General features: G+C 37.0%; 1 pseudogene; it reads right to left on the reverse strand.

Annotated features, from left to right (window-relative positions):
* The window catches only part of LOC105718786 (zygote arrest protein 1-like), a 783937-nt pseudogene that overhangs the window by 418474 nt on the left and 341082 nt on the right, over positions 1 to 24381 (reverse strand).

The raw sequence follows: 24381 nt of genomic DNA on the forward strand, positions 1-24381 counted from the left end.
AACCATTTTACTACATCAATTGCAATCGAAACATGTGCAGAATATTTCATGCTTCTATTCTTTCTTGAGAATAACACTTTTAGTAATTTTCATATGTCATTTAGTTAACAAGACAAACAAAATTGAGGATTTCAAGCACAACGGAAGTGAATGATTTTGATTGACTGGTACATTATAACTCTTATTACATACTGTGGACCCAGGATGTTATAATAATTAGCCTGTCAAGTCAATTGTTAATCTTCATTAAAAATGAATATAAGGGAGCAATTAATCTTACAACTTTAGTTTCATTAGGACATTCTGTTTTTGTAGTTGGTTGCAGTACAATGTCTCAATCTAAAGAATGTATCATTTTCTAATAGAAGGTTTCACCTTCATTATTTTGATTATGAATTCGAACTGCAAATGTAAGCTTATGTAATAACTTGGTAAAAGTTCTGAGTTATTTATAATTTGCATTTTGAAATTGACTATAGATATAAGAGATCTTTTTCTACTCTTTTTCTTCACCTTAGCATTATGAGACTGAGGAATCAGAATGTCACACTTCTTGAAAGTTATTCTACCCTATGTGAATCATGTTTCTGAAAATGCTGATTCCCACAAAAATAGACAAGGCTCAAGGACTTTCCTACAATCCCAAGAAACATTAAAAATAAGTGAAACCAGAATTGAGTTTTTCTTACATAGTAAAGGTTAGATGAGTGACAATAAAAAAATAGCTTATTGGTAATCAGTTTCCAGCTTATACTGTGTATTATCTTATAGTGTCTGAAAACCTGCAGGTGAAACATGGAAGAGATCACAGAGATGGTATTGGTTCTGTTCTCTGTGTTCTAAAGAAATAAAGAGAAAAAATAATAATATTTAAAAATCAGTTCCTCCCTTTATTAACTGACAAATAATCCCATCAGCTGGAAAATTAAAGAAAGAAAAAAGTCTGTGCATCCAGTAGATATTAAAAGAAAACATGGAATCATAGATGAATGAGCCCTGCAATGTGGGCCATTTTGTCAAACCCTCCACCCTTACTCAACCTCGACTTATAAAATTCTATGGAGAAAATATCATGTTCTCATTTGAGAATATATAAAAACTTCCACCGTCACCAAAATGTTACTCATAATAACCTGAAGATACTACTGCTATTGTTATGTGAGATAACATGGTAAAACATGTCAAAGAGCATTGACGTAGATTAAACAGATCTATGTTTGAGTTATGTGCCCCACTTCTCCCTAAGTTGGTTGACCATGGGCAAAACACGTATACTTTCAGTTTCATTTACCAAGTGCTTTAGTTATCTTGAACAGCCATAACCAAATAGCTCACAATGCATCTTAACTTAAATAAGATAAATTTATTTTCTCACACTTAGGGAGGCAAAAAGTTCAAGATCAAAGTATCAAGAGGTTTGGTTTCTTCTGAGGCCTCTCTCCTTGGCTTTCCAATAGCTGTCTTCTTACTGTGTCTTCACATGGGTTTTTCTCTATTAGTATGTGTACTGGAGTATCTATGGGTCCAAATGTTCTCTTTTCATAAGGCCAGTCACATTGAGACAGGAATAGTACTGGGTAGTCGGTTGCGGGAGGATAGAAAACCCTGAACAACAGCTAAAACGAGAACTAAGCAAAGAAACTACAAGACAAGAGGAAAACCAAAATAAGACAGATAAGACGGCCAAACCCCTGGTCACAGTGACATGTCTCTGCCTCTTCCAGGCAAACCCAAAAAAGGGAGAAAGGGATCAGTAACTGGGGATCTCTAAAATCACCTCCTTTTCTGGAATATCTAGTGATTATTCTACTACCTGATTAAAGAAATATCCCAAAAATAGTAATACTGAGTGGTCACAGGAGATGTGGGAAATGTCAAGCAGCCATTTCACATAACAGCAAGAAAGAAGCTGCTAAAATTAGCTATAAAAATAAGGACAAGCCTGGGCTGATAAGACCCTAACCAACAGTATGTGTGCTAAGCTGGTTGAAACCATCTAGGTCCAATATAGTATTAGATTTCACCTATTCCCTACCCCAGACCTAATTATATGCTCATTACCATACTAAATAGCACACCAACCAGTGCCATGACAGATCTGAGCATGCCCGTATTTAATATAAAAATGGGTGGAAGCTCAATTTTAAGAAATCTCTACCTTTTTTCCTAGAAAATTTCATGATTATTCCACCCCCTAATTAGAAGAGCCCATAAAACTAGAAAAGCAAACTCCATATGCAACTCACTCTCCTGAGTATGCCCATGCTCTTGCTCTTGGGTGTGTATGTTGGCTTTGCAGTAAAAGTTTCCGGCCATTTTCTTTATTCTGACTAGTCCCTGAATTCTTTTTTGCAATGGTGTTAAGAACTTGGAACAGGAGCTGCTGCTGGGTCTCGTCAGCATCTGGAGACCCACCTAAGCCCTCAGGCAACAATATTGGATTATGGTCCACTCTACTTGCCTCATTTTAATTTAATTACCCCTTTAAGGGCCCTATCTCCAAATAGAACCCCATTTATCAGATCTAGGAATCTTCTGGAGGAGTCATTAGGGTTTTCTAAAATTATATCATCACAAGCCCTCCTATTTTATGTAACTTCAAGATGGTATATAAGCTTCTGTTACTCATTGAAAAATTGGATCTTCCTTCTGAAGACTCATGTATATACATATTAAATAAATTTGTACACCTTTTCTCCTGTCAATCTACCTTATGTCAGTGAATTTTCAGTAAACTCTTAAGGTGCCAAGAGCCTATGGCTCCCACAGGATTCAACAGAAAAAATGGGGCATTTAGGCCATCAGAAGATGAAAAGAATTCTACATATTTTATCATTAGGCAAGAGGAAGACATACTAGTCCTTCAAAGATGTTCATTAAAAGATAAAGAGCAAATGCACCAGAGGGGAGAAGATATAGTTGACTGAACATCACAGGAATGCCAAAAACAGAATGTTAGACAGATAGCTTGCCAGGAATGCAACTGTCCCTTGATATCCTCAGGGAATTGGTTCCTGGACCTCTTGTGAACCAAAATCTGCTGATACTGAAGTCCCTGATATAAAATAGAGTACTATTTGCATACAACCTACACAAATCCTCCTATATACTTTAAATAATCCCTAGATTACTTATGCATCTAGAATAAGCAAAACCTCTAAAATACCTAAAGCAATGTAAATACTACATAAATAGTTGTCATTCTATATATTTTTTAAAGTTGTTTATTGAATAGTTTTAATTCAGAGTTGGTTAAGTCTGTAGATGTAGAACACGTGGATACAGGAGACCAACTGTATTTTTCCACAGGAATTAGAACAATCTGGGGTTCAGAAAGAGAACTCCAGGCATTTGAACAGCCTAATTCAGAAGAAATTGCCAAGATAAGATCACAAGCATAGAGAAATAATGGTTGCAATGGGGTAAATAAATTCATCAGTGAATAAAGAAATCAACCACTCACCTCTGTGCTGACCTTGTAGATACATTTATTTATTAACTCTCAGTATAATGTTATGTGTGGAGTTTAATTTTTACTTTTAGAGATCTAAGCTTCATGAAGACAGGGTCCATGATTGGACCTTGCTCGCTAATTATATTTACAGAACCAAAGAAAATGCCTGACACATGATAGGCTGTAAATAACTGTTCATTGATTGAAAGAATAGCCTGTCAACTAATCTGTGGTTGAATGATAAAGCTAGAAATTAAACCAAAATTGTAACTAACGTCAACACGCTAGACAAAGAAAATAAGATAAATAAAAATAACATGATTATAAATGTATGAGAAATAAAAATGAAAACAACTACATGATTAAGAAGACATTTATGCAGCCAACAAACATATGAAAAAAAGCTCATCATCACTGGTCATTAGAGAAATGCAAATCAAAACTACAATGAGATACCATCTCATGCCAGTTAGAATGGCAATTTTTAAGTCAGGAAACAACAGATGGTGGAGAGGCTGTGGAGAAATAGGAATGCTTTTACACTGTTGGTGGGAGTGTAAATTATTACAACCATTGTGGAAGACAGTGTGGCAATTTCTCAAGGATCTAGAACCAGAAATACCATTTGAATCAGCAATCCCATTATTGAGTATATACTCAAAGGATTATAAATTATTCTAATATAAAGACACATGCACATGTATGTTAATTGTAGCACAATTTACAATAGAAAAGAATTGGAACCAACTAAATGCCCATCATTGATACATTGAAGAAAGAAAATGTGGCACATATACACCTTGGAATACTATGCAGCCATAAAAAAGAAGGAGTTCGTGTCTTTTGCAAGGACATAGATGAAGCTGGAAACCACCATTCTTAGCAAACTAACACAGGAACAGAAAACCAAACACCACATATTCTCACTTATAAGTGGGAGGTGAACAATGAGAACACATGGACACAGGGAGGGAAACATCACACACTGGGGCTGGTTGGGGTATGGTGGGCAAGGGAGAGAGCATTGTACTAATGTATGTGGGGCTTAAAATCTACATGACAGGTTGATAGGTGCAGCAAACCACTGTGGCACATGTATACCTATGCAACAAACCTGCATGTTCTACACATGTATCCCAGAACTTAAAGTAAAAAATTTTTTAAAAAGAATGCTGTGTCCCAAGTTGTCAATGTCATCATCATTCAAACAGATGTTTGCTGGTTTTCACAGTATTTTTCATGCTGAGTATTTTTTGTTATCTTAGCTGTTTGTTCTTCCTTTACCAAACATATGTGCACAGATAACGATATTATCATGAATTTTGGTCAACATTTCCAGCAGTTTTTGAAAATGATGTCTATGTTTTAGGAGACATCTTATAAATTTGAGTTGTGCAACCCTAAGGGAGAAGTTGGAAAACTTACTGTTTTGGTTTCTTTATAGCTAATAGAGTGTAGACATGGAAATTAGTTTCTGCTAATCAAGTGTGCCTATCTGGAACTTTACTTGGGAAAGGAGGAACAAAATTGGGTGAGGATGAAGGTGGAGGTATGTAGCTTACAAGCACAACACAGTGAGGGTCTCATGGGTGGGGACAAGCACCAATGATGCCTGTTGCATGTCTGAGTCTTTTCTGGTGCACTTCTGTGATATAGTTGGGAGACTTTTGGCTGCATAGTCTCTAAGCCTGAATCTCTAGCAGTAACAAATATTCTTTGAGCTACACGAATCAGCTACAATGGTTTCTATTGTTAGCAACTATTAGTGACAGAGACAGTGTCCCTCAAAGGTCTATCCATGAACTTTATCACAGATTCAACTAAAACCCGGAAGTTAATAGCCATCAAATAGTTTTTTTTCCCCTCTATTTGAAAAAAAGATATTGCCGTTTCAGACTGTATTTTCACTTGTTTATTGGACATCTCCACCATGATATTTACCACAAATACTCAAATACACTTAAAACTCATTACCTCACAACCAGAGTCAGATGTATATTATCAGTCAGGTTAAACAAGTATCTATTCCATTGAGTTTTTTTTTCTTCACCATTTCTAGACATAATTGAGTTTGGTCTGAATTTAATTATATCTTTTGTATCTGTTCCATCCAACAGAAATTTCTGCAATGATGAAAATGTTCTTAGTCTTTGCTGTCCAAAATGGTAGCTACTAGACATATGTAGCTATTGATACTTGAAATGTAGTTGTTGCAACTGAGAAAATGAATTTAAACAGCTATAGATGGCTAGTAGCTGCCTATTGAACATATGGTTCTATATCATATTCTTCACCTTTGGTTTAATTTGTGGATATATCATATCATATTTTATACAAATTCTACTTCTACAAGTTTTTACAACAGAATGAAGCTGAATGTCTATTACATTCTGTAAGCCAGAATTTTTATACTGATAATTCTTTGGGTATTAACCAATTATACAACCACCTAAGTGTCATGTCTATAAAGCGTGTCAAATAAGAAAGAATTAATAAGCTCTCCAAAGTCAAGAGCTACGACATATGCATTAGCAGAGTTGATCATCAGAACCCACAAAGTATATAGACTTTGTATCGAGTGAGAGAACAGATGTTTACTTTGCTTCTGGAGAAATCTGCACAGTCCCTGTCTAAAATATATTTGCTGGTACATTCCAAAGCTGGAACTTGTCCATTTTTTAACATAGTTTGAGTAGCAGAGTTTCTTGGTCCAGGCACTAGGGGCAAATTATAGATTGTGCTTACTTGGAACACCTGGATCAGCTATTTTTAATTAATTGCACTATTGAAAACAGTTAGAAATTTAGCTAAACAAGGAATTTGGAGTTTTTTTCCCTTTAAATTGACCAAATTTACACATGCTTTATTATTATATAGACAGGAATTTGGCAAAATTTTTCTCCAAAGGGTGGGAATGAAAATATTTTATGCTTTGTGGGTCAAAAGGCAAGATCGAGAACATTAAATAAGCACCTCTATAAACATTAAGTAAGAGCCATTTTCAGCTTGTAGGCCATATGAAAACAAGGAGGAGGACAGATATTGCCCACAGACCATGGGTTCTCGACCCCTCTATTGTCTCTGAATTAATAGTAACACACAATTGTAGTTATTATTAATTATGCAGTCATTATCCTTAAATATGTAGTCATTATCCTTAAAAGTTTTAGTAATTATGCATCTCTGATTTTACATTTATAATTCTGGATGAACTTGGTAGATTTTAAATGCCTTGACAAGAGTTCAGGTTCATTAGGCATAGTTAATGAAATGTGTATCATGTGCTCAATGCTGCAAATATTTTAAACAGACCAACATATATTTAATTTTTCTATTTTTTTTTTTTTTTTTTTTTGAGATGAAGTCTCACTCTGTCACCCAGGCTGGAGTGCAGTGGTGTAATCTTGGCTCACTGCAACCTCTGCTTCCTGGTTCAAGCGATTCTTCTGCCTCAGCGTCCCAAGTAGCTGAGACTACAAGTGTGTGCCATCATGCCCAGCTGTTTATATTTTTAGTAGAGACAGTGTTTCACTGTGTTAGCCAGGATTAGATCGATCTCCTGACCTTGTGATCTGCCCGCTGTGGCTTCCCAAAGTGCTGGGATTACAGGCTTGAGCCGATGTACCCTATTTATAGGAAATGAGATGCCAGTTCAAAATTTTAAAAGACCATAAAAGTCTCTAATTTTTTTAAAAAAATTAATTTAATATTCATATTTAAGAAAGTGACCACAGCATATTATTTGGAAAACTGAAGTAAGATTATAATGAAATACAGGGCCTACTTTCATTCCATCTCATCCCTGATTTTTACATTTAAAGGCAAACATTTTCAGTTTAAAAAAACTGTTACTTGAGAAACTTTCTTGCTGCTGCTCACTTCAATATAAGATTTTTTATTTCTTAAAATAGGATGTGAGAATTTAGCATTCATCATTCCCCACCCCCACCAAGCACTTGCAAATACATATGTTTTTGCTTCTTCACTCTGTATGTAAGAATAACTATGGTTGAATTAACACAGTCTGTTTAACACCTCATCTTTTATCCATGTCTTTTAATGTCTCTATCATATGCCACGGTGTCATTCATGCTTCCTGTATATTCAACATTCTGCAACATTTCCCTTGATCTATGTCCATTGATGAGTTTAAATATATTGGGCAACTCAAGTTCAGCTGGTTGCCACTGGGAGATCAGAACATGAGAAACAAGGTGTGGTGAAAAAGAAGCAACTTTATTCAAGTGCTACTACTTGGGAAATGGCCAGGCTCATGCTTCTGAAAGACCATTTCATATTTGGGGCTAAGGGGCTGAACAAGGGAAACTTGTTATGAGAAATATGAGGGAGTAGTGAAGAGTACAGAGAAGGTCTGTCTTGTCCAAAGGTTACCTTGAGTTATTGTCCACTTGAGATGCAAGCTAGTGCAATCTCAACAGTAGCAGGATTGTACTTTAACTAACTGCCTTGAGGTAATCTCTACATGGGGAGGATTCTACAGCTGGGTCTCCATGCCAGGCTCTTTTCAAGAATAGTCCTTGGGATTTCTAAGAAAGCACAATTCCAGATAAACTAGCACAGTGCAAGGAATATCCAATGGGAAGAGAGGAAAACAAGCAGTTTTAAAGTAAATTTCAAGGCTAAGACTAGAAAGAAGAAAAAAACATTTAAGTGAATTTTGAAGCTAAACTATTTGTTTACAACTCCCCACTGTCAAATTCCATTCCATTTCTATGGAGAGCAGTCAACAGTCATTCTGGCTACTTCCTGCTTAAAAGGGGCACAGTTAGGGGACATCAGAATGGAATCTGTACATTTGGCGTAGGAAATAATTCCTAGTTCCCAAACTCAGAGTAGGAATTTGCTGGAGTATTAAGGTATGAGGAACTAGGAGCTTTTGAGAAAATCTATTTTGTATCTCCATGCACAGCATACAATAGCAATGAAGTCCATAGCAGCTGAAGAGGCCAATGAGCAGAACAGCAATCATGCTGTATATAAAAGTCTTCTATGCATTAAGAGTGGCTAAACCATGATGTTACAGGGTCCTGGGAGAGGGGGTCTGCAGCAGAAATATGAGTATCCAATGCATTCATAGCTTAGATTATATTATGAGAATAGAGGAGAGAGATCCAAGATGGCCGATTAGCAACAGCTCAGGATTGTAGCTCCCAGTGAAAGCGCAGAGAGCGAGTGGACGCCACACTTCCAGATGAATTATTGTTGCCCACGGACCAGGAGATTCCCAGCGGAGGAGCCCCACGGGTCGCCAGAGCGACTGTTTTGGCCGGTGCGGCTGTTCTCGCTGCGGAGTGTGCAGGACTGGGCGCCCTTTTGGCTGGCGTTTAAGGTCAGGGAAGGCAGTCTCCCATTCAGCTGATTGAGAGGGAGACTGCAGCGGGAAGCCAGACTGGGAGATTCCTGGGCAGAAAAGCACCACGAATCTCAGCACCGCTGTTTTAGCCAGCACGGTGGGTTGGCGCAGGGGAAATTGCACAGATTCCGGCGCCTTTTCAGCGGGCGACTAGAACACCTGGGAAAGAGTCGACCATTCAACTAAAAAAAAAAAAAGAAGAAGAAGAAGAGGCTCTAAGGGAGCCAGGCGATTGGGATCAGCTGGTCCCACCCCCACAAAAAAAACAGCAATTGGAAGCGCTGAGGATTGAGAGTTTCACAGCAAGCACAGCTGAACCCGGGAAGGTCCAGATCTGTGGGGGAGGGGTGTCCGCCAAACGAAAACTAAGAAACAGAAAAAACTTCATTACTAATATGTTGGACGTCCACTCAGAGACCCAATCTGAAAGTTGGCAATTGCAAAGACAATAGGTGGATAAATCCACAAAGATGGGAAGAAACCAGCGCAAAAAGGCTGAGAACATCCGAAATCAGAATGCTTCTCCTCCTACAGGGGATCACAGTTCCTCATCAGCAAGGGAACAAGGCCTGATGGAGAACGACTGTGATAAATTGACAGAATCAGGCTTCAGATGGTGGATAATAAACCTCTGTGAGCTAAAGGAACATGTTCTGACTCAATGCAAAGAAACTGGGAACCTTGGAAGAAGGTTTGATGAAATGCTAATAAAAACGGACAATTTAGAGAGGAATATAGGTGAATTAACGGAGCTGAAAAACACAATACGAGAACTTCGTGAAGTATGCACAGATCTTAACAGTCGAGCTGATAAAGCAGAAGAAGGGATATCGGAGGTTGAAGACCAGTTTAATGAAATAGAACGAGAAGACAAGATTGGAGAAGAAAGGATAGAAAGGAATGAGCAGGGTCTCCAAGAAATATGGGACTATGTGGAGGGACCTAGTCTACATTTGATAAGTGTACCTGAGTGTGATGAAGAAAATGAATCCAAGTTGGAAAATATTTTTCAGGATATTATCCAGGAGAACTTTCCCAACCTAGCAAGGCAGGACAATACTCAACTCCAGGTAATACAGAGAACACCACAAGGATATTCCTCAAGAGGAGCAGCCCCAGGGCACATGGTTGTTAGATTCGCCAGGGTTGAGATGAAGGCGAGAATGCTAGGGGCAGCCAGAGAGAAGGGTCAGGTTACCCACAAAGGGAGGCCTATCAGACTCACAGCGGATCTCTCAGCAGAGACCCTGCAAGCCAGAGGAGAGTGGGGGCCAATATTCAACATTCTTAAACAAAGGAACTTTCAGACTAGAATTTCATATCCAGCCAAACTAAGCTTCACAAGTGAAAGAAAAATAATATTTTTTGCGAACAGGCAGGTACTCAGAGATTTCATCACCACCAGGCCTGCTTTACAAGAGCTTCTGAAAGAAGCACTACACATGGAAGGGAACAACCAGTGTCAGCCATTCCAAAAGCATACCAAAAGATAAAGAGCATCACCATAGTGAAGAATCTACATCAATTAATGGGCAAAACAGCCAGCCAGCATTAAACGGCAGTATTAAACTCACATAAATCAATATTAATCCTAAATTTAAATGGACTAAATGCCCCAATCAAAAGACTTAGACAGGCAAATTGGATAAAAGGCCAAAGCCCATCAGTATGCTGTATCCAGACCCATCTCACATGCAGGGATACGCAGACTCAGAACGAAGGGATGGAGCAAGATTTATCAACCAAGTGGAGAGCAAAAAAACAAAAAACAAAAAAAACCAGGAGTTGCAATTCTCGTCTCTGATAGAATAGACTTTAGAGCAACAGAGACCAAAGGAAACAAGGAGGGACATTGCATAGTGGTGAGGGGATTAATGTAACAGGAAGAGCTGGAGATCCTGAATATATACGCACCCAATATATGAGCACCCAGATACATAAGGCAAGTTCTTAATGACTTACAAAACGACTTAGACTCCCACAGAATCATAGTGGGAGACTTTAATATTACATTGTCAATATTAGACAGATCAATGAGATAGAAAGTTGACAAGAATATCCAGGACTTGAACTCAGACCTGGAACAAGTAAACTTAATGGATATTTACAGAACTCTCCACTCCAAATCCACAAAACATACATTTATCTCAGTATCACATCACACCTATTCTAAAAGTGACCACATAATTGGAAGTGAATCACTCCTCAGCAATTGCATAGCATTTCACAGGTTTAAATGAAATACTGGTTGGCTGCTTGTTTGTTATTTTCTTCCCTTATTCCTTCCTGTCTCCATTGTTAAGCACAATTATTGGCATAAAAGAGGTTTTTAATACCCATTTTTAGACTGCATTCTAGCCTGGGCAATAGAACAGGATTCCCATTCTCTCTCCCTCTTTCTCTTCCTCTTTTTTCTCTCTTTCATTCTTTTCTTTTCTTTTTTTTTCTTTCTCTCTTTCTTCTCTTTTTTTTTTAAAAAAAGAAGAGAATAATCTGGTATATATATATAAATCTGTGTGTGTGTGTGTGTGTGTGTGTGTATGTGTGTACATATACACACACAACATTTAGTCTTAATGCACAGTGCTACCTTGGGCTCCAGGATATTTAAAGCCCTGTGGGTTCAATCTGCCTATAGGGCATTACCTAAGTGGATATTGCCCTATTCCATTTCTAGGGCTATTCTGGCCAAACTGGGTGCCCCGTTGGTTCATGGAAGGACATATCATTTACGTTCCTTCATTGTATTGGAATAGGGCTGTCACTACCCCTTCTAGGTCTAGGGCCTTGTATTGCAGCACCAAGGTAGCTTGGTCTGGCACAGTGGTTGACACTAGGTCCCTGTGTGGTGGTGCCAAGGCATCTTGGGCCAAGCAGTCAGTGCAGACATTGAAAGGCTTACTGGGGCAATCATAAAAGTAGCTGGAACAGCAGCCACACCACCAAGGTCACTGCCAGAACTACTGTTAGAGTTACTGCCAGGGGTACTGGTGGAGCAGTGGCCACAGCCATGTCATCAAATGTTGAGGCTGAAGCAATGGCCAGAGAAGTTGCTGGGGAAGCAGCCAAAGTAGTAGCCAGAACAGCAACTGGGAAAGCAGCCAGAGTGGCAGCCACTGAAGTCAGAGCCAAAGGGGGCAGGTTCAGAACATTTAGGAGACTTGTTTCATCACTTTCTTTTCCTTCTTGGGTTCCACTATCAGGTTTGAGAAAAGCTTTGTTTGTCCTTACTTTTTTCAGTCAGCAGTCGATTTCCCCCTTAACCTGAGTCCTAGTTATGCAGTAAGATAAAAGCCTGAACATAGGGCACCTCTTCACATTTTCCAAACCTCTGACAGAATAATTCCAGCTGTGATAGTGTATAATATTGGGTGATTTCATTCACATGTCAAATGTTATCATCATCCAATTTGTACAGATGCCAAATAGTGTTACAATAAAAATTATTTTCTTTTTAGACATGGGCTCATAGCTACAGCCTCTCCAATTAGCCAGGATGTGCCCCAGGGGGATGTCATGTGCAATAGAAACCCTGCCACCAATTTTATGTCTGTATAGAGCATTTCACATGATCAGAGGTCCAGGGGTACGATAAGCTCCCTTGGGCTGGGGATAATGTCACTCCCAGTCCCAGTAGGCTTGCTCACATAAGTCTCTCTACACAGCTATGACAGCCAGCGATGTCAAGCAAAGAGTTCTTCATGTGGGCCAGTGGCTAATAACAGTCTGTATCATTTTCTCCATCTCTTCAGCTTTCAATCGAGTCCAAGTTCTACTAACCCACTGACCATAACATATAGAAATGGAGCAATAACCACCAAAGCAGATAAAAGGAGCAAACAAGTTAGAGTGAGGATTATAAAAGGACTGAAGCCAGGTACTATTGATATTATTTTCACATAAGCAGTACAGAAATCAATTAGCAGTGTGGCAAGCTCATCTAGAAAAGTTCACAAGCTTCCTCTTCCCATATGTCTCAATATGAATATCTAAAATTTTGGATATTGGTTAGCCTAGAATTTATTATTAGAAAGAGTGGCAGAATCAGTAGCCCAGGATAATAAGTTCTGCCTTTTTCCTGGAAGGGGAATGCTCTATCTTGCTGCCTTCTGACAACCAGATGGACCTGATCTTTTTAGTTAGTGGGACCCTGCTCTGCAGATGGACTAGATTGGAAACTGCTGAACAGCCTTGGAGACAGGGATAACATTAAACAGACACAGAGGGATTCTATTGCAGACAGACTATTTTGAATCAATCCCACAAGAGAGGAGACTGGAGAAAAGTTCTGCAATCATATCTCAAACCCAGTAGGCACCGTGGAATGACCAGTGTTAGGTTCAGACAGCACCACAGATGACATATACTAGGTCCAGATGGCTAGAGAGCCTACCAGGCAGTCAGAGGATTTCTGAGTGCCTTTGGTTGACTTACAAAGTTCTTGAAGCCCATCACTTTCCCAGATGTTGCCTTCCTTACACCAACAAAGAATCGCAGACAGCTGATGCCATGGGAAAGGAGGAGAAACAAATGTGAAAATTTCTAAGTCAAAAGCATCCTCAGCAGCTGCTGCGAGGCCCTTGGAGTTCCAGCCTGTGGGGTCAGCCAGCCACGAGCAGCTAGTCTTTATAAGTAGCCATTGTTTTGTCCAGTAGTGTGAACAGTCTAGTGCACTGCATGGCTAATAACTGCACTCACTGGAAACCAGATAGACAGGAAGGACACTTGAAACACACAGCTTCTCACACAGGGCACCAAGTTTGTAACTGATTCAAGTTCAGCTGCTTAATGCTATAAAATCAGACCCCAGAAGTGATATGGGAAGCAGCTTTATTCAAGTGCTAGTAGTTGGGAAATGGTCAGGCTCATGCCTCTGAAAGACCATTAAATGTTTGGGGCTGGGTAAGGGGTTTAAGAAAGGAAACTTGGTATGAGAAATGTGCAGGAGTAATGCAGGCTATGGACTCTATGTGTCTTCATGCAATGGCTCTTTTGAGCTGTGGTTTACATGAAGTGCGGGACGGTGCATCTCAATAGTGGCCAGTTGTAAATTAGCTTCCTTGAGGTAATCTCTGGATGGGGAGGAATTCACAGTTCAGTTACCACATCTGGTACACTTCAAGATTAGTCCCTGGAATTTCCAAGCAAGCACATAGTTAGAGAAACTAGCACAGCATAATAGGTTTCCAGTGAGAAGGGTGGGAAACAACAAGTTTCAAAGTCTATTTGAAAAAATAAAAAACTAGAAAGAGGAAAATAAGTTTTAAAATGCGTTACGAAACTAAGTTATTCAGTTACAAGATTACATGTTGTTTTCCTTAATATGAGTATATGTTAAAATCTGATAAGGTCAATTCCTTATCTTGTGTGTGTGTGTGTGTGTGTGTGTGTGTTTCCACAATTGCGTTGGATCTTCATAGGCATTTAGTGATATTTTTATCATTAAAATGATATTTTCATATACTGAGTATTCAAATATACAAATGTACTAGTTTGCTCTGTTTATTCAGGTTACTTTTTCTGTCCTTAAAAAAAATTCAAAAGGTATTGAAAATCTGTTAAAATTTAATGTTTTATATCAAATTTTTAGTACTTAAGAATGAAATACATTTTATATGATTCTAAAAATGTCTTATAGTTGGTGTATCACAAAGCCATAATTATTGAATGTTAGTTATGTTTCAACAATCATGATAAAATTTTCTTATTATATTCTTGTAGTTTATTTTTGGATTGATTTCCCCTGAAGATACTCACGTTAACTTTAAATAATACAGATTTTATTTCTTCTTTTCCAATTTATATATCTTACTACAATGCTGAGCTCTAATACTATGACATAAAGGGGAAGGAAGACTTCCTTCTTTTTGACTTTAATGGCAACATGAGTTTTACCATAGATATCTTAATATTCTTTTATAAAATTAAGGGTGTTTTCTGCTATTCTGGTATAGTTGAAAGTTTTGTTTAATTTTGTTTGCTTATCTAAATCATGAATGAATGTTAAATTGCATTATCTGTTGAAAGGTACAGGTTATATCCTTTAAGCTATTGACTTAATAGATTACATTGATTGAATTTTGATAGAATTCTATATCTTACATTCCCAGAATAAAATTTACTTGATCATGTATAATACAGTCAACATATATTTATTACAGAGTTATTAGATTTGATTTGTAAATATCTAACTTTAATTTTAAAAATCCATATTCAAATGGGAATTAAATTTTGATATGTAAAGCTTGGCATGTTTCTCATATTAAGTTTTCCTTCTTAAACTTCTTACCCAGCCCCAAATATTATTGGTATATGTTCTTCAAGATATACCAATATTTTACTCTATATGAAGTAAGGAAGGGATCCAATTTGAATCTTCTTCACAGGGCTAGTTATCTCAGCACCATTTATTCAGTAGCAAATCCTTTCCCCATTGCTTGTTTTTGTCAGGCTTTTCAAATATCAGATAGTTGTAGGTGTGTGGTCTCATTTCTAGGTTCTATATTCTGTTCCATTCATTATGTGTCTGCTACTTTTTAACCAGTACCATGCTGTTTTGGTTACTGTAGCTCTCTAGCATAGTTTGAGATCAGGTAGCATGATGCCTCCAGCCATTTTCTTTTTGCTTAGGATTGCTTTGGCTATTTGAGCTCTTTTTTGGTTCCATAGGAGTTTTAAAATAGTTTTTTTTTCTAGTTTTGAGAAGAATCTCAATGATAGTTTAATAAGAATGGCACTGAATCTATAAATTGCTTTTGGCAGTATGGTCATTTGTATATATTTTTTCCTATCCATGAGCATGACATGTTTTTGCATTTGTTGGTATCATCTCTGATTTATTAAAGTAGTGTTTTATAGTTCTCCTTGAAGAAATATTTAATTTCCCTACTTAGATGTATTCCTAGGTGTTTTATTCTTTTTATGGCTATTGTGAATGAGAGTACATTCCTGATTTGGCTCTCGGCTTAACTGTTTTGATTCCTGCTACCCTGAAAGCATCTGTGTTTCTCAAATGCCTCACCCCTCCATTCCCAGCATTTATAGTCCATTTTTATAGAGCTGTATTGTTTTACTTTGTAAAGTTATAATTTATTTGAACATTTATACTGTAATTCTCATTGCTTAGTTGTGAGCAGGGAGAAATTCCCAGTGTAACGTTCATGTCCTCAACTTGATCCAAAGCCTTTAACAAGCGTTTCAAAATTTATTGAAAACAGACATGAACATAACAACTTTTATCTTTGAATTGCATTCCTTTGCAGATGAACAGTTCTTCTATTTAGCTTTCCTAGAATTTCTCTGCACTAGTTAGAGCCTTCTTTCTATAAAAGACAGATGCAGTGATTTGAATGCTTATTCTGTAAATATCTATCATAAACAATGTGTCAACTGGTACACAACATCAGTGAGATGGCCTCTTACCTTCAAAGCAGGTTGTGCATAAAGAATGTGTGGATTTACCCTGCTTTCTTTTTCTTTCTTTTTTGAGACAGCCTCGCTCTATAACCCAGGCTGGAGTGCAGTGGCATGATCCTGGCTAACTGCAACATCCACCTCCTGGGTTCAAGCGATTCTCCTGCCTCAGGCTCCTGAGTAGCTGGGACTACAGGTGCGTGCCACCACGCCTGGCTAATTTTTTGTATTTTTAGTAGAGATGGGGTTTCACCATATTGGCCAGGTTGGTTTTGAACTCCTGACCTTGTGATCTGCCTGCCTCGGCCTCCCAAAGTGCTGGGATTATAGGCATAAGTCACCGTGCCTGGCCTATCCTGCTTTTTTTTTTTAATGTTTATTTTGAAGTAATGACAGATCCACAGAAAGTTGCATAGAATGTAGAGGGGTCAGCCTTCTTTGTAAATGTAATGTAGGACTAGATTTTTGTATTAATTTGTTTTTACACTGCTGATAAAGACTTACCTGAAACTAGGCAATTTACAAAAGAAAAAGGTTTAATGGACTTAGAATTCCACATGGCTGGGGAGGCCTCACAATCATGGTGGAAGGAAGGAGGAGCAAGTCACTTATGTGGATTGAAGCAGGCAACGAGAACAGTTGTGCAGGGAAACTCCCATTTCTAAAACCATCAGATATTGCGAGACTTCATGAATGACAGAGAACTGCAGTTAGACTCACTGCACAAGTCAAGGAGCCTTAAAATGTTGGAAATCTTGCCTGAACTATAGCTTATATCAGTCAGTGTGCTTGTGGTAGCAGGAGAAATCATTGCAGATGGAGCGTGGGTCAAGACACCCCTTGGTTGTATAACTGGAACTGGAATACTTACTTTTTTACAAGAAAGGTATTTTTTTTTGATTTTTCAAAATAATGCTGCCTTGAAATATATATATATATAGTTATACTTACAGGTTTTTGAAATGGCCTTGCACGTTATATAACACAAACACACACAAGATTAAAAATCTCATAAGAAAAACCGGGTTCCCTGGCAATATAAAATGATATGCAACACAGGCCAAATGCATTTATGTAGGAAATAGTTGTTACAACTGTACACATCTCAGCAATATTCTCTTTGCTGAGGTAGAAAATACTAGAGGCTAGCCTTCCTCATCTCAATACCCACTGACTGATACAAGGGTATCAGTCATTTTTAAAAAGTGATTTTTCTTTAAAAATATTTCCACTTTATAGAAACTAGAAAAGGACACAAAAGAACATAAAACAGGCTCACAAGCCAAACTTTGTATTATTTTACTTTTATCTGCAATTTAAGCTAACCACACTTTATGGTGCATAGCATTCTATCCAATTTTTATTAAGTGATCATTTTGATTTGAGTTAAAACAAATACCGAATAACAAAATATCCAGTTTCTAGTGTAATTTTTAAATTTTTATTTAAATTTTTACTACCTAAAACTACATCAGACTCTAACCTATGTTTTATTAAGCAGCCACTGTGGATGCCCTCTACAAAAGTAAATTATCTGATTACCACATGTAACCAATGGAAAGGGTCATGGAGCAACCAGTTGAGAAAAGGGAAATATTGTTCATACCAAAGGCCTATGCTTCATAAGTGAGCTAATGATTATTTTTACTGGAAATTATTTTACAACCATATTTCTTACACCATTTCATTTGTGGTAATCAGGGTTTCAAGGCTTTTAAAATGTTACTTTTGTTACTAGTATCATTTTATTACTACTTTTGTTACATTTGTTATTAGTCATTTCTTAATGAAATGACTAGTCATTGACTAGTCATTGATTTAGGAAGCTGATTTAGGAAGTTGTCCTAGAGTACCAAGCCTGGTAAGTGTTTATGAATTTGGATTGCTTTACACATTAGCATATTACCAAAGGGGAAAAAGCCTTAGATATGAGTGTTTCAAATGTATTCTCATCTTTTCATAGGACTATTAGAATAATACGCTTCTCGCTTTATAAAGTAGAATGTCTGATGTGCTCCCAAAATAAAATGAAAAGAGGAATGGGCAGAAGAAAAGTATCAAAACAAAGAAGATAGTTCAGCTCACATAATCTTAAGAAGTGTTAGTGAAGCAAAGCTGTTTATTTGTGGTAAATCGTGTAAAGCAAAGCCTGGGACCTGGTATTGTCCTGGGAACATGTTTGAGCCCAACTGACTAAAGGTTCAATTGAACAAAAATGACCATGCCCTCCCATCAGGATTTAGAAGAATGATGATCTCTGGAGATCTAAAAAACAGCAACTGAACCTTAAAGCCATCCATGGAGAGGTCTAGCTCAGGTATCAACTGAGGTTCAGGGGCAATGTTCTCAATCTAGGGGAGGAAAAGAGGTTCAGATAAGAAGGAGATTGTGGTGGTCGACAAGCCACTGAAACAGTAGCTTAGTCCTGACTGTGAATTGGAACACATCGAGGTACCTGGAGCTCAAGAGCTCCTAGGATGTTAGACCTCAAAGTAATCTGCATTAGTAAGGGCTAGTTAGTAAAAAACACATCAGACTGGAAACCATAGTTGAAATCTAATGCTAAATACTACACATATGGGTGTGGCCAAAAGTAAGGAATGCAACTAGGAAATTTGGTTCCAGTGCACAGCGTAAGAACCAGCGGCCACCCTTCCTCACTCCATGCTGAAATAAGTTAACAATGCTGTCGGGTTTTGGGGTGGCCTGCCTTTGTTTCTGCTTTTGTGAGTCCTATTTGGACTAGGAAATGGAATGATTGGCCTAGGAAATGGTATGATACTGAGCCTGCAAGGAAGGAGATCAGTGGAATTGAATGTGAACATCTGAGGATGGCTGAGTCAAAAGCTATGAATCTGGAAAAGGTCTATTCAGGGCAAGGACATTTTCAGAAATGTATAGGCCTCTATGGCACTCTTTCTACTTACTATACATGTAAATATAGCTCATGTAGTTGTGTGTGTGTGTGTGTGTGTGTGTGTGTGTGTAAGTGTGTGTGTTAAGTTAAATTGCAATTAGTTCAGGTTAGGTAATATTTTATGAAAATTTAATCACATACCTTTTAAACTTCAAAGTTTTGTTTTCTTAGTTCTGCAATTTGAAGTAAATGCTTTCTTATTTTTTAAATTATTTTGTAGGCCTGTGAAATCTTAGAGGACTAGACACTATTGAAAATGCCTAGTGGCAAAAAGGGACCATGACTGAATGATTAAGAATTCACAGCAGAGACACTTTTCAAAAGAAGACATACAAGTGGCCAACAAACAAATAAAAAGATGCTCAACATCACTAATCATCAGAGAAATGCAAATCAAAGCCACAATGTGAAACCATCTTATACGAGTCAGAATGGCCATTATTAGAAAGTCAAAAAACAACAGATGCTGGCAAAGATGTAGAGAAATGGGAAAGTTAATGCACTGTTAATGATCATGTAAATATGCAGACGCTATGCAGAGCAGTTTTGATTTCTCAAAAAACCAAATGAAACTATCATTCAACCCAGTAATCCCATTACTGGGTATATATCAAAAAGAGAATACATTGTTCTAAAAAAAGACACATTTACTCATGTGTTCATTATAGCACTATTCACAACAGCAAAGACAGAATGAACCCATGCGCCCATCAAAAGTCTATTAGATTAAAAAAATGCAGTACATATATGTCATAGGATACTATGCAGCCATGAAAAAGGAATGAAATCATGTCTTTTGCAGCAACATAGATGGAGGCCATTATCCTAAGTTAATTAATGCAGGAACAGAAAACCAAATACCATATGTTCACACTTATAAGTGGGAACTAAACATTGGGTACTCATGGACATAATGACAGCAACAATAGACCTTGGGTACTATCAGAGGGGGAGGGATGGAGAAGAGCAATGGCTGAAGAACTAAGTGTTGGATATTCCTCACATGGTGATGAAATCATTCATATCCCAAACGTCAGCATTAGGAAATATACCCATATAACAAACTTATACAGGAAATCCCAGAGTCTACCCTCTGAATCTGAAATAAAAGTTGACATTTTAAAAGTAAAATAGAGTAAAAAATAAATTCACAGCACCATACCTTGTACATATGAATATATTTTCTTTTCCACCTTTTACTACAATAGTCCTTGGATCTAAATTTCCTTGTGTATTCAACTCCATTTTGAATAGTTGGTGAAATTTCTCAAAGATTATAGCAATAAATAGCCTACATATCTACTTTTTAAGGTTTTGCTGTGTGTTTTTACACTTTTTGTTTGTAGCTGCACTGACACTATCATGGGAAGTTGAAAGGGGATTATAATGAGTTGCTGGCCCAATGTGTTCTTCAAAATAATTCCTTTTGCTTACTAATTTATAATTGCTAAAAAGAAGGACAGTAAGCCAAACTAATAGTATTTGAGTGTTTCCCAGCTTATACCTTTTTAATTCCTTTTAACCCTGTTTGCAGAATCCTTAAACAAGGACTAGAGAGAGCTGGAGAGATTGTAGATTGTAGTACCTAAAACCTGATGCTGGAGGCTGGGCATGGAGGCTTATGCTTGTAATACCAGCACTTTGAGAGGCTGAGGGGCATGCCTGTAATTCCAGCTACTCAGGAGGCTGAGGCAGGAGAATTGCTTGAACCCAGGGTGCGGAGGTTGCAGTGATCCAAGATCATGCCACTTCACTCCAGTCTGGGCAAAAGAGCAAAACTCTGTCTCAAAAAAACAAAAACAAATAAAAAAACGTGATGCTAGAATCAAGCTGTCTGGATTCACATCCCAGCTTGGTTCTTTACTAGATCTTCAATAGTGATACTGGAATCAAGTTGTCTGGATTCACATCCTAGTGTGGTTCTTTATTAGATCTTCAATATTGGAGAACTTGGGTCTGTTTATTAGATTTTTTGAGCCTTAGTTTCTTCATCTATGAAATGACATCATTGAGGGTATAAAATATACCAAGTTAGGGGAAGCATTTAGACCAGTACCTGGTGTCATAGAGTAACACTATAGGGCTATTATCATTCTTGTCTTTGAAGACCAACCAAGAATACAATCTTATACCAACTGTTTTTTGAAATCTGCCTTCACCATTTTTATTACACTTTGATCATACTTGTGGCAACAGAAGTGAAAGGCATATGCCTTTCTTGGTAAGTTTTTAAATTATACTGATAATTCTAAAATGTATAAATAATAAATATATTTGATTAGTATAGCAAGGTATTAACTTTATCAGTGGTGATAAAGCAATTAGAAATCTAGTGACTCAAAAGAGTTTAAATTAAAATTAACCTCATGATCAATCAAGATACCACATGCTTTACTTAAAAATATTGAAATATAATATCAAACCTAAATATGTAATTGTTAGAGGCTTTGTTGTCAATTTACTAAAGCTATCTCCCAATGTGATCAGACATAAATTCATAATTACTAAACCTAACTGGTGCTGCATAGTTTGAAAGCAAAACAAGTGGGCCTGTTCGATTTTTTTGTGTGTGATATTTCTTTTTATTTATTTCACATATATTTATGATTACTTATTTTTATCATGTTTGACATTTTTCCTTTATGCCTGAACTTTACTGCTGTTGATGGCATTGGGCCGGAAGGATGAAAAATACAGAACAAGATCTCTAAAACACTGACTCTACAAGATTAAATGTGCTGTTTCTGAGATCTAACAGATGCTGGGAGGAAAGAAAATAGAATCCTTTTTGTCTCACCATTGATAGAAAACTGAAACCATTGGTATGGAGAATGAAATCCCTACGTCTACAGACTTCTACACATATCTTATTTATAACAATACATCTACATTAGGCAAAGCCCGTCTCATTTTTTATGACTTAATTGCTTTCCTCTCTTTGCATTTATAATACCAATCTACTTTCTGTCTTTCAACGTACATCCCAGAGAAAGGAAACAGAAAATAAAGCACATTATTCAGTAAGATTTCATTGTGCACTGAGGGTAAAAAGCAGGCATGTATAAATGGAAATGCATTTGAAAGCCTTCCCCACTGAAATCTGGCAGGAGGTAAAGCACTTCATTAGGATTTGCAACATCAGTGGTGAACTGCTTCACACAAAGTGCTATATTTGCAAATAAGGCACAAAATTGACTGTCAAGGAGATGTAAGACCATAGAAGATTCCAATTCGTTTTGTACAAAGCACTCTACAGAAATAAAATACATTTGGAACTCCAAGATTTAGATTTCATAAACTGTTGGTAGAGACTCACCATTAGGTCTTCATTAGATCCTGAAATAGGCTTCTTCATAATGACATCATGTGAAGGGCAGAGATGAATCCAGGAAGTCAATGGGCATTTTACTGATATGCTCCAAAAATTACTGTAAAAGAGTAATCAACATTCACTAAATTTTAAATGGAGACAGTGCAGTGATATATCCTAGTGATGATCATTATAAATGTTAAAGGGCAAATTGTATGGTTAAAGATATTAAAGTAGTATTTCAGAGTTCAGGGTCAGACACATTAAAATAAAGCCTCAGATCTGCTTATATTAATTTCCATTATTGGCAAATTTATTAGCCTGTAATAAGTATGTTTGCTTGCTGAGTTACAGATACATGACTTGCAAGCACCTTTTGAAACAGATCCCACTGTTCAGTATTTATCTGTCTCCTTACTATTCTCTTCCTCCAGAACACTATCCTTCCTCCTCACTTATATTTTGTTCTGGTAAATGTCTAAAACCTTTAGGAATGAACCTGTTATCTACTATAATAATAAATATAATTTATGTAATATTCATTATCTGAAAAAAATGTTTAATTCCTTACTGTGTCTAGGATGAAACAAAGGTTGTTTGCCTATACCTCATTTCCCAACCTGACAAAGAGAAGTATATGAATTGATGTGTTTCCTTTTGACCTTGGATTTTAAGAAAATTAAATTTAATTATCATGTTCACATGTAATATGAATCCCATAATCTGGTATGAGATTCCTTGCATTTCTAATTCTCCTTTTCTGAAGTGTTTGGATCTTCATTTTTACCTGTATTTCAACTATGCTGTCAAAGTATGAGCTCCTCAAAGACAGAGAAGTTGTTTGATTCTTCCATATCCCAAAGTGCTATGATTTCTGTAGCACAGATGTGTTAAATTTTATGTGTGTAAATGATAAATATAGTCTTTCTTAGAAAAAGGTATAGCTATATTTGTAAAAATGCATACAATTTTAAAAGCTTATAATTAAAATGGCTTGGAGAAAATTATTTGTTATTTCTAGGTGGTATTTTACCACAGGCCTTGTTTTAGGATGTTGCCTGTGATTTTGAAATGTCCCTGCAGGCAAGAATCACCTTGGATAATTGTTAAACATACAGATTCTACGGAATCAGTCTATGTAACAGAGAGATTAGATAAAATTAAATTTAATCCATACCCAAGATGATTCTTATCAGGAAAGTTAGAAGCTACTTTGAATAGTGCTTACAGAGAAATATTGAAATATGCAATGAAAGAATAATTTGATATGAATGCAACCAGGAATTGAAGAAGAAATAAAAGTTATTATGAGAAGCAGCTGGGAGTTGCTGCCTGGAGCAGTAGCAATCATCATATTTCTGGGAGTTTTCATTAGAAGGAGAAGCTGACAGATCTCTTGAAATCCTCTATTGACCAGTTCTACTACAAGCAGATGGAGTGTCAACCTGAGAACACCATGAAAGTTCCTTTTCCTTTTTGTATCAGTGTGAGCCACTTTTAAAACCTACTGTAGAAATGAATAAAACAGGAACAGAAATAAAAGGTGATTGGGAAAGTAGAAACTACAGGTCTTTCAATATTCACCTCACTGAGAAGAGAATAATCATAATTGCACTAGAATATCTGGAGCATAAGAAACCAGACATACATAACTCAAGGCTGAGAGTATTCATAAAAGTAGTAGTAGTTGTATTAAACTAAAAAGACTTAAGAGAGCTAAATATGAATAAAACTCAACTGATTCACACTGATTTTTCTAGTTTTTTATGTTGAGAGTTCAGAAACTATACACTCTCCTTTTAATTTTTTTTTACATCTTTCTATTCAATATTTTACAGTCTCTCACGTGCAAAAACATTTTGTCTAACTTTTTTCCCTCTACTGTGTCTTTAAAACAGGTAATGGGATAGACA

The sequence above is a fragment of the Aotus nancymaae genome, unplaced genomic scaffold (assembly GCF_030222135.1).
Source record: "Aotus nancymaae isolate 86718 unplaced genomic scaffold, 86718_ANA_hifiasm-v0.15.2.pri h1tg000003l, whole genome shotgun sequence".
Taxonomy (NCBI): Eukaryota; Metazoa; Chordata; class Mammalia; order Primates; family Aotidae; genus Aotus; species Aotus nancymaae.